Here is a 12,239-nt window from a genome sequence, read left to right on the forward strand (position 1 = left end):
AAATTGGTGTAGTATCAACGCATCATCTTCCATTGTAAGCATTCACAAACACTGTTTTCTTGAGTAAAAATTGACAAATTATAGCTAAACTTGTTTGTTACATTCTTACCCCCATTTCTAAGCAACTATATTTTTGGAGTATTTTAATTAATTAATTAATTATTTTTAGAGAGAGATGAAGGGAGGGAAAGATAGAAACATCAATGTGAGAGGAAAACATTGGTTGGCTGCTTCCTGCACACCTCCTACTGGGGATCAAGCCTGAAACCTGATCATGTGCCCTGACCAGGAATTGAACTGGGACCTCTCAGTTCATGGGATGAGCTCAATCCAGTAAACTACACCAGCTGAGCTATTTTTGGAGTATTTACTTAATAAGTCAATAAAAAATCAGAGAAGAGGGCTTACAGTATACAGTAATCCATTCCTAGTCCTTTAATATTTTTTTGAGATCTATTTTTCAATATGAATTACCGCAATGTATAATTCTGGACAATTTATATATTCTTTACAGGGTAAATTCTATCATCAACTCTAAAGTCTTATCCACATTTTTTGATTTGATAGAAATGTTTTCACATTAGTGGCCTAATAAGTGAGCCATTGCATGAGTCATGACAGCAAGTCTTTGGGGTACTTAGACGTTTTAGCAATTGTGGAATATGTACTGTTCTAGAAATCAGAGGCCACTGATCTAATGTGAAAGGGGAGAATTGTTCTTTGCTCTTAATTGAACTAGTTTAAGAGCTTGTTTTTTTTCCCCTTCATTTTTGCTGTTGACACTATTACAGATGTCCCCATTTCCCCCCCTTTGCCCGCCTCTACCCTGTGCCCAACCCCTTCCCCCGGGCCATCACCACACCGTTGTCTCTGTCTATGAGTTATTCATGTATGCCTTTTGCCTAACCCCTTCACCTTTCATCCGGTTTGCAGTATTCTGCTGTCCCAGTAATTACTGAAATTGGGAAACATTGACACTTTATGTAGCGTGTTATAGGGACAAATATGCTTGAATTATTAACTTATACATTTACAATTTGACAAAGGATGGAATCTATGTTTAGAGTAATGATTACAAAATTATTATTGTTTTATCATTTGAAAGAAGCTGTTAAAAATTTTGAAAACTAGCTTCAATGTTCTGTCTTGGACCAAGTTTGGCTTCTGCTACTGTGAAAATGGGACAAACTGCTTCCGGATTAGACATAAATACTACTCTTAAGCCTTCCTAAAAAGGCTCAATTAACTGTACTCACGTACATTTATTTCATGAAAACAAAATTGTAAATATAATTTAGAAATGAGACATATGAAATAAAATACTGCCTAATTATTTATTCAAGGTCAACAACAATTTGGTTTCTGAGCTGGAAACAGAAACTCAATTTCTTTTTATTTATTTATTAATTTGTTTTTGTTATAGATGTTTCTCATTTTTCCCCCATTGACACCCTCCTCCCCTTCTCCCCTCAACTCCATCCCCAGCTTTGTTGTCTATGTTCATTGGTCATGCATACATGCATGTAAGTTCGGTGGTTTATCTCTCCCCCCAACCCCCCTCCTCTGAGGCTTGTCAGTCTGTACCCCACCTCTATGTTTTTAGGTTAATTTTATTTATTTATTTATTTGTTTATTTATTTGTTTATCCTTACCCGAGGACATTTTTCCATTTTTTGTTCAGATAGAGTGGGAGGGAGAGAGAGGAAGAGAGAGAGAGAGAAACGTCTAAGTAAAAGGGACACATTGAATGGTTGCCACCCACACGACCCAGCCAGGGCTGGGAACAAACTGCAACTGAGGTACATGCCCTTAGCGGGACCCTAACCCGTGTCTCTTTGGACTACAGGCCGACGCTCTAACCACTGAGCCAAACCGGCCAGGGCTCTCTAGGTTAATTTTGTTCAGCAGTTTGTTTAGTTCAAACTCAATTTCTTAACATTCACCCCAAGCTGCTATATGGATAACTCTAGAAATTCCATCTGTAAAATTTCAATCAAGACAGATGTATTTAAGCACTTTGAAAACTTTGCTTGTTCTGTAATCCACATTTCAGGCTGATTATTAGATAGCAGTTTACATTTTTGACAGTACCTGCTGGCACAGCATCTGGCAGCCTTTTGGAGGAACCATGACATATATACATTCAAATCAATTAATGTTCTAGTCTCAACTGACTCGTCTGAGTTGACCATTATGATCTCCCTAAAATACAAATGACTTTTTAGCTAGCAGTATTGGGAACATTAAGCTTGTCTAGTCTTTTTTTTAATGACACTCTTATCTCTAGGTATCCAGAGATATATTTGAGATTTTGGAGTCAGTGGAAAAAGATGAAGAAATGGGAAACACATTTAAAATCATATTAAATGTTTACATGGAAATTAATCACATTTCTACTACTTCTAAGCTGTGTGACTTTGCAAAATGGCTTATCATCTCTGTGCCCCAGTTTACCTATGAGTAAAATCAGCATAATTATATACGTTTACAACTTATTTTCCAAAACCTTTGGGTCCCAAGATATTTCAAATTCAGAATGGTTTGAATTTTAAATAAGTAGTTTAGTGTAAACATTATATATTTCTATAACAATCACAGCAAAGTTTCAAGAAGTATTATTAAAATATTACAGTTGCTGCAGCAAAATTTAATATTTAAACTAAAAGATAATTCAGGAATATAAATAGCCTCATCTCATTTCAGGTCAGATTTCTGTCTTTATGAGAAAAAAAACGACACTAATTTTTCAAAGATACTTGCTTTCAAATTGCAGGCAAAAGATCGTAGACTTGAAATAATATGTACACCATAGGGTAATTTAAGTAGATAAATATATTCTTTTTTTTTTCATGCAAAACTCTTAGAATGATAACTGGCACATAGTAAGTACTCATAGGTGTTAGCTGTTATTATTTTACTATTACATATCTCATTGTTTTCTTTCAGTTGTTATACATTTAATCTTCTTGTTTGCAATGAAATATGGCCAGTTAACCAAAGTTTCACAGTAAATTAATCTTGAACAGATTTGGTTAATTCATTGACAAAATTTGTGTTGTAAGAAAAAAAATTAAAAGTCAAAAATAATAAAGGCATAAAAAACCCCATATGTTTTTAATAGAAAGGACTTGCAATTACCTGTCATTGGAATTATTTGCCTGTGGTATTTTAGATATTAATTATATTATGTTCTGTACCATTAATCTTTAATAACATTTTGTACATTGCCAAATTAAAATTATACAGGATTATATTTGTTACAGGCTATAATGTCACAGGCTCATTTTACTGATAGAAAAACTGGGGCACAGAGATGGTAAGTCATTTTGCAAAGTCACACAGCTTAGAAGAGGTAGAAATGTAATTAATTTCCATGTAAACATTTAATGTGGTTTTAAATGTTTTTCCCATTCCGTCCTCCCTTTCCACTGACTCCAAAATCTTGAATATGAAATGTTAGATGGATACCTGGAGACACAAGTGCCATTTTAAAAAGGAAATTATTAATGTCGATGAATAAAGACAATTAAAAATGTTAAGGGGCCATAAAAAATTCTTAAATGACAAGAGTGCTGCTAGATGTCTTACAGATAACATCTGCCAATATTTAAATTGTCCATTCTTATTTATTTATCCCTGAAAAGTTTTAACACTTCTGTTACTTTAAAAATATGATTTTAATTATACATGAATTAAACTTTATCATCATTTAAATTTAACCACACAGACTTCTTTAAATAGGCTAATGTTAACACCACTTAATAAGTAAAAATGTAATTTTACTTGAAGTCCACTTTCAAATGTAGATTTTTAAATGTATTTTTATATTCATATAAGCTAAATGCTCAGATATGTTGAATTTTTGAAACTACTTTGCTAACAGTTAAACACATTATCTTTCCTCTCATAATTACCAGATATTTCCACCTGAACTATAGGTTAATATTTTGAGGTCAGTTAATAGCAGACCATTAATTTGAGGTCATGAAAGAGATATATGTTAGAGAAACCTGTAGATACTGACATACTATTAATCTGATGCTATACATATGTCAGAAATAAATTAATATTCTTCTTCTTATGATAACATGGCACTAAGAGATAACATCGCACTTATTATTATAACATGTGCTAAGATATTTATAAATATTATTTAATCCACAACAAACCCTATGATTCTTCTCAACTCTATGAATGGTTGAATAATAATATGACGATGATAATAAAAATAGTAACATTAATATTGTCCATAAATGTACCTTTATATACATTACCTATTTAATCCCTTTATCAATCCTTTGATAAATACTATTATTGCTGCCATTTTCACCTGAGGAAATTGTCATTCTTTTTAACATAATCCCTTAATTATATTTGGTAAATAAATTGATATGAAGACAGGCTTTACACATTTCATACATAGAATAGTATTCACCCAAGTTAAACTTCTCAAAATTTGTTCTTTGTATAAACATTTTCAAAGTTAGTACCCCACTTGATTCAAACACTTTGTTTCCCAAATATAAATGATATTCTTTATTTATTTGGTGAAAGTTTCTTTTAAGCCAGAAAAACATTTTACAATTATGAAAATGAGAAAAAATATATTTGAAAGTTATCAAACTAACATAATATATTTCCAAAGTAATGCTAACTAAAGAATTGTTAAACTTCTTTTTTCTTATCTTCTAGTATCAAATGTATACACAAAATGTTTCTCTCAGCTATCTGGTGGCCAATAAATTTTTGTATAATATTAATTCCACTAAAGAACAGGCTGAGTAGCAGTACATTTAAAAATGTATCTGTATATGAATATTATATTTTTTCTATATATTAGAGCCAAATGAAAATGCAGATTTTTAAAAAAGAAAAATTATGTACAATTATGAACTATTAATGCATTGGTTTTCATCTTTTCAGTATACTGTTTAATATTCCACTTACTATATTGCAAGCATCATTACTCTCATAAACCAGTGTTGTAATAATTTATAGTTGAATATTATTTTATTATAATGTTGAGACATAATGTTTTAGTTAACTGGAAATTACTGACTTTTAGATTATAACTATCCTAAAAAATATATATATATAATAATAAAAATTGTGTATACAAATCTTTAAACAGTTTTCAATTCAAATTTTCCTTACAAATTTCTGTTTTATACAAAATATCTATACTTTGCTATATCTATATCTATATCTATATCTATATCTATATCTATATCTATATCTATATCTATACTTCACATCACATTTTATGTTACACTAAGTATTTGGGAAGCTTTAGCATATTAACTATTACCATAAACATGTATCAGGTGGATGTTGCCAAGTATTCTTTTTGAGTTTTAGAAAACTCTCAAATATCACAATCAGTTTTAGCAAAAAGAAAATGTAGAAAAATATTATCGTATATCTTTCAGTTCTGAGAGTGAAAAAAATATAATTATTTTTCTGATCACATCTTAACATAGGTTTATTGAAAGATGCAAGTTTCTATTTTATCATAAAACTACAATAATTCCAACTATATTTAAAAGAAAAGATATTTTATTCTCCTAGTTAATTTGAAATGGTAGTTAAGGTAAATGAGAAAGAGAAAAAAAAATCACTTCATGGAATTGGCTTTAGGCCCCCCAAAACATGAAGCATAATAATTAGCACATTGCTTGTCAATAATATCCTGATACATTGTAGTATGTTTCTAGAGAACTTTCAGTTCTCTAGATGGTTCTAATTTTTTTTAGATTTTCCAGAAAAAAAAATTATTTTCAGAAAATTATTTTTATTGTTTAAAACAACTAACATTAGGTCTTGAAATTACATTTTGGGATTTTAAGTAATTTTGAGCCTTCAAAAAAAGAAACCATTAAAAAAGAATGGAATTTCAGACATCACACGCAGCAGAATTTTCACTGACACATCACCTAAGGCAACAGAAACAAAGGAGAAAATGAACACATGGGACTACATCAAACTCAAAAGCTTCTGCACAGTGAAAGATACAATCATCAAAACGGAAAGGCAACCCACTGTATGGGAGACCATAATTGCCAATGATATATCAGATAAGGGGTTAATTTTCAATATATATATATATAGAGTGCTCATACAACTCCACAAAAGGAAGACAAAGAACCCAATTCAAAAATGGGCAGAGGAACGAAATAGACACCTCTCCAAACAGAAAATACAAATGGCTAAGAGACATATGAAGAAATGCTCAACATCACTAATCATCAGAGAGATGCAAATTAAAACAACACTGAGGTATCACCTCACACCTGTCAGAATGGCCACCATCAACAAATCATCAAACAACAAGTGTTGGTGAGGGTGCGGAGAAAAGGGGACTCTAGTGCACTGCTGGTGGGAATGCAGACTGGTGCAGCCACTATGGAAAACAATATGGTGTTACCTCAAAAAATTAAAAATTGAACTTCCATTTGACCCAGTGATTCCACTTCTAGGAATATACCCTAAGAAGCCTGAAACACCAATCAGAAAGAATATATGTACCCCCATGTTTATAGCAGCACTATTTACAATAGCTAAGATCTGGAAACAGCCCAAGTGTCCATCAGTAGATGAATGGATAAAAAAGCAGTGGTACATATACACAATGGAGTACTATGCAGCTATAAGAAAGAAAGATCTCTTATCCTTTGAGACTACATGGAGTGACCTGGAAAGTATCATCCTAAGTGAAACAAGCCAAACAGAGAAAGACACGTTTCATATGATCTCACTTATTTGTAGAATATAATGAACATAACAGTCTGAGGAATGGGGTAGTCCCAGAGACATGCAAGTGGGGTACAGACTGACAATCCCCAGAAGAGGGGGGGGATGGGGGAGAGATAAACCACAGAACTTATATGCATGTATGCATGAACAGTGGACATGGACAACAAACTGGGGACAGGGCGGGGAGGGAGAGGGAGGAGGGAATCAGTGGGGGAAAAAGAAGAAACATCTGTAACAAAAATTAATTAATAAAAAAAAATAAGTAAAAAAAAAAAAAAAGAATGGAAATCCAAGTTGGAGAATTAAAAAATGTATGTTTGATGGACAGAGGTTATAAGGAGAATGGGGACCTGGACTATGTATTTTTTGTCTGATTTTTTTTTCTTTTGTGCACATAAAGAACTATTAACAATGTGTTGATAACTTCGGATAACAGAAAGTCCAGCTATTGTCCTGACATTTAATGAGCCCTTTTCTTGGAACGCATGCAATTTGTTCTTTCTTTCTAATAGATATGTCCTCTTTGAACCAAAGTTAGACAATTGTTAAAGGTTGTCTGGCCAGAACAATGCTTTATTGAGTTTAGAAAAGAAAGGAAAAGTGATCTTTCTACGTAGCCTAGTTTTGTTTTATGAATGTTCTATTCTATAATGCTTTATAAAGGCTCAAAATTCCAAAATCTGTTTTTTTCCCCTAGCAATTAAAAGGTGTTTAACATGATGAGGTATGTTGAGTATCATGAAAGTGTTGTTTGTTTTATCCATACTACAGATTGTCCTTCAAAGAGAAGGTCTTCTGTTTTGGGATTAAAGTAAATGAGACAGAGGGATGCTATTAAATAAAGAAAATTGGATAAATAAATTTAGGGAGCCCAGCTGGTGTGGCTCAGTGGCTCAGTGGCTTGAACGTCATCCAATGGACTGAGAGGTCCTGGTTTGATTCTGTCAGGGCACATACCTGGGTTTCGGGCTCAAGCCCCCATAGGGGGCTTGCAGGAGGCAGCTGATCGATGTTTCTCTCTCACATGGATGTTTCTATCTCTCTTTCCCTTACTCTCTCTATAAAAAAAAAAAATCAATAAAAAAATTTAAAAAAATTTTACAGGTGGGAATTGTGCATAATTCATTTGGATATTACTTTGTTTTTTTAAAAATAGATTTTTATTGATTTTAGAGAGAACTGGAGAGGGAGAGAAAGAGAGAGAGAAACATCGATGTGAGAAACATTGGTTGGCTGCCTCTTGCAGAACCCCTACAAGGGACTGAGCTTGCAACCCAAGTACATGCCCTGACTGGGAATTGTATCAGCAATTCCTTGGTGTATGGAACAGCTCCCCACCAACTGAACCATACCGGCCAGGGCCATATTTTATTCTTAAAAATAAGTTATAAAATGTTACCTTCAGATGACAAACAAGATCCATGAATTTAGCCTACATTTAATTCGCAAGTAACACAGCAATCCACACTTTATGTTAACAAATGTTACTACAACACAGATAGGAGACTGATGGGTATGCTTTACTCTCACATTTTATAGTTCATCAAAATTTTATATTATTATGTTATATTATAGTTATATTATTATAATATATTTAACATAAAATATCTAGGCAATATATCATAAGTGGGGGGATTATAGATATGTTTCATCCTATACTTTATAACTAATAAATGGTACTATAGTTGAGATAGGGAGACCTTTAGATATGTTAGCCCTATCCATCATATGTGATGTAGTTTAACATTTCTTAGTAATACTGATCAAAATAAAGAATGAAGTCTATATGTCCCCGGAATTGTGTTAAAATTTATAATTCACAGGTCATAATATAGCTTGGTCTTTACTATAATGCATGTGGTTTACAAGTTGAAATGAGAACATGTAATTTGCCTTTTATAAAGTCACAGCATGAGACTGTTTAAACTCTACAGCTGGATGTTTATAGCTGCTTTTCTCCAAATTCTTTATAGTGTTATAATTGGATGTGCTACATATTGAAATTCACATCCTATGTGCTGATGTTGTATTAATGCATTTTCTCAAATTGAGCATTCAATTGCAACATCACAAATAATATAGAAATATAAAGGACTCTAGTATCCCAATTTATTTCATTTTCTATATGTTAAAGGAAAATGAACTTCTTCTTATGACATAGAATGTCCTTCATGACCTACAATTTTTTATTTCTCCAACATCCTCTCTTGCTTCCATTGTATATGAAATCTACATTACAATAAAATTCTTATGATTCGGTAAGAATTGAACTATGATGGCATACAGGGTGGGGCAATATTGTAGAAAGAGTAGATATTTTGGATGTATATTTAGGAGGACTGGTATTGAAATAATTGAAAGTGGTATGTAACAGAAAAGAAATAATCTTGAATGACTCCCAAATTTGTATTTTGTTTGACATGGTGAAATAAAGTCCTAGGGGAGTGGAAATAAAAACTTAGAAATGTTATCATATTCAGGAATCTTCATGATCCCGTGTGGTTTTCCTACACCTTATCTGCACCTGTGTAAATAGTTTCTTTATGAACCTCTTCTCCAGTTTGTTTTATCTGTTTCTTGCCAGAACCTTGACTGGTACAATAATTGGTACCCAAAGAGACCCAGGAAGCAGAACTTCAAATTTAGGAAATGAATTTTTTTTTTTTTATTCTCACCCGAGGACATTTTTCCATTTTTTGTACAGATAGAGTGGGAGAGAGAGGAAGACATAGAGAGAGAGAAACATCGATGTGAAAGGGACACATCGAGTGGCTGCCACCCGCACGACCAACCAGGGCCGGGGACAAACTGCAACCGAAGTACGTGCCCTTAGCGGGAACCGAACCCGGGTCTCTCTGGACCACAGGCCGATGCTCTAACCGCTGAGCCAAACGGGCCAGGGCAGGAAATGAATTTTTAAGGTGTGCTGGGGAGAAATAGGTCATGGGTAAACCATGATGTGCAGCAACATTATGATTCCTTAAATGATCGCTTATGGTGGCATGGGATAAAATACATGGGTAGGCTATGGCACTGGGATGTCAAGTGGTTGTAAAAATTACTTGCTATGTCAAAACAGTAATTAAAAAATGTTTGGTGTCATCTGGCTACGTCTAATGGCTGTAGAGAGTGTAGGTGAGGGAAATGAGTGATTGAAAACTAAAAATATCTGGCATAGATGATCAGAAAGATTAAAGAGAAGTCTTAAAGAAGTTCCTCATTTCCTCTGGCCGGAGGGAAGATATGGGTGACAACCAAGTCCAAGTACCAGTTGTGAAGATTTTCAGAGTTCTAATACATCTCACTTCTCAAGCCCCTTAGTTCTCTTACGCTTATAAGAAAGTGTTGATGGGAAGGAGTTGAAGTTTATATCATGAAAAAAGAACATTTGAGCAGCATGAAAGAAACTGAGAACTTTTGTGTTTTCTCCATTCCCACCAACAATTACCTCAAATATAAGACTTTCAGAAAAAGAAGAACAAATCTTTTCTGCATATAAAAGCATTTCAATGACTACACTGAAACTCACAAACTGATTACCCTCTCATCGTTGCTAGGTTAGAGACAGATGGTTAATAAGAAAGGAGAAAGCTTCCTCATAAAACATCAGAAGCAGATTTCTAGAACTAATACTAACAGTATGCCAAAAGAAATAACCACAGTTAAATATGACTCATTAATTTATTTTATTCTATACAATTCATTTCTTTTATTTTGGATCTGCTTTCTTGAAATCCTCTGCTTCTGGATAAAATCATTCCTGGAAACCATAATTCAGTCCTCTGGACTGCTTGAAAGTCATCTGAGCAATGTCTGCTTAAACTCCAAAGCCTGTAATCGTGAGTTACCTGGTATAGTCCTATCAATGAGTCTCTGAGACTGACTCAATTTTTTTGCATGTAGTGTATAGTAGTAGAACCTTCAAGAAAACAAAAAAGGAAAGAAGAAATTACAAGTTGATGATAAAAATGGAAATAGTCTATTAGAGCAACCAAAATATTAGACTGAGGAAAGATCACCAATAGTAAGACCATAAAACCAGGTTCCTATTTACTGATAATGCAAACAGCATAAGAATAGACACAAAGATGAATGGAAAGTGTAGACTTCAGAAGTAAACTCAAAAGTGATCAATGTTTTTTGAATAGATGACAAGATCATTTAATGTTGAAAGCATTATTTTTTTAATAAATAGTGCTAGACCAATAGAATAATCCAAAAAAAGAAGAAAAGAAGAGAAAAAAGAAATAAAAATGAAAGAAAGAAGGAAAGAAGGGAGGAAGGAAGGAAAGAAAGAAAGAAAGGAAGAAAGAAAGAAAGGAAGAAAGAAAGAAAGAGAGAAAAGAAAACCTTGACTTGTGTAAAACTTGAAATAACCTGTGGACCTAAATGTAAAAGCTGACACAATAAAACTTCTAGAGGAAAACAGGAGAATCTTTGTTATCTTGGCTTTGGAAGAGTTTACTGAGATATGACAAAAGTATGATCCAAAAAAGAAAACACTGATAAATTCTACTTCATCATAATTAAAAATTGCTCTCATTGAAAGACATCATTAAGAAAATGAAAACACAAGCTACAGACCTGGAGAAAGTATTTTCAGACTATATATCTGATAAAGAACTTGTGTTCAAAAACAAACAAAAATATATATGTATATATGTATACACATTGTAATTCAACAATAACAATCTGATTAAAAATGGGGCAAGAATTTAAATAGACGCATCACCAAAGAAGATATATCTATGACAATAGGCACATAAAAAATTCCCAGTACAATTAGTCATTAAGGAAATTCAAATTAAAGTCACAGCTACTAGAATGGCTAAAATAGAAAACAGACAATACCAAGTGAAACTAGAACCCTCTGTCAAGAACTCAGCTCTGAGATTTCACCCGACTTGTAAGCTAACAAGTTAGCCTTCTATAATTGTGGAATCAGCTATAAGAATAAGACACAAGACTCCTGACTCTGACACCAAGGCCAGTTTATTACTTACAGCAATAGCCTTAGCCAGAGTATTCTATACTTGCACTAGTTGCCTGAACCCTAGTTCTCACAGGGTAATCAATGAGGGCCAGGTAGTTTCTATGCATGCTGTTTTTTTTTTTTTTTTTTTTAAATCACATTTGAGGAACCCTAAGCTTAGGGAATCTGAATCTTCTATAATGGGCTGTAAGCAAATCTGCTGACCTTTGCTTCAGACAGAGACATCATCATTATTATACTAGATAGGAAACAAACATGTTCTTGGCTTTTTCAAGGCTGTTCACTATACAAACACACGTACAAAAACATCGTCTGAAACAAAAGAGCAGTTAATTTCTCTGCGTGCAATATGCCCAGAAACATGAAATACATATGAGAATTACCTGCTAGTGTAACAGTGGGAAATTATAATTCACCTCACCATTCTTTTGACATTGTTTCTGTAAATGCTGACTCTGACTAATATGTAGCTTATAGATAAATGGTATGTTTG

The sequence above is a fragment of the Molossus molossus genome, unplaced genomic scaffold, assembly GCF_014108415.1.
Source record: "Molossus molossus isolate mMolMol1 unplaced genomic scaffold, mMolMol1.p scaffold_m16_p_10, whole genome shotgun sequence".
NCBI lineage: Eukaryota > Metazoa > Chordata > Mammalia > Chiroptera > Molossidae > Molossus > Molossus molossus.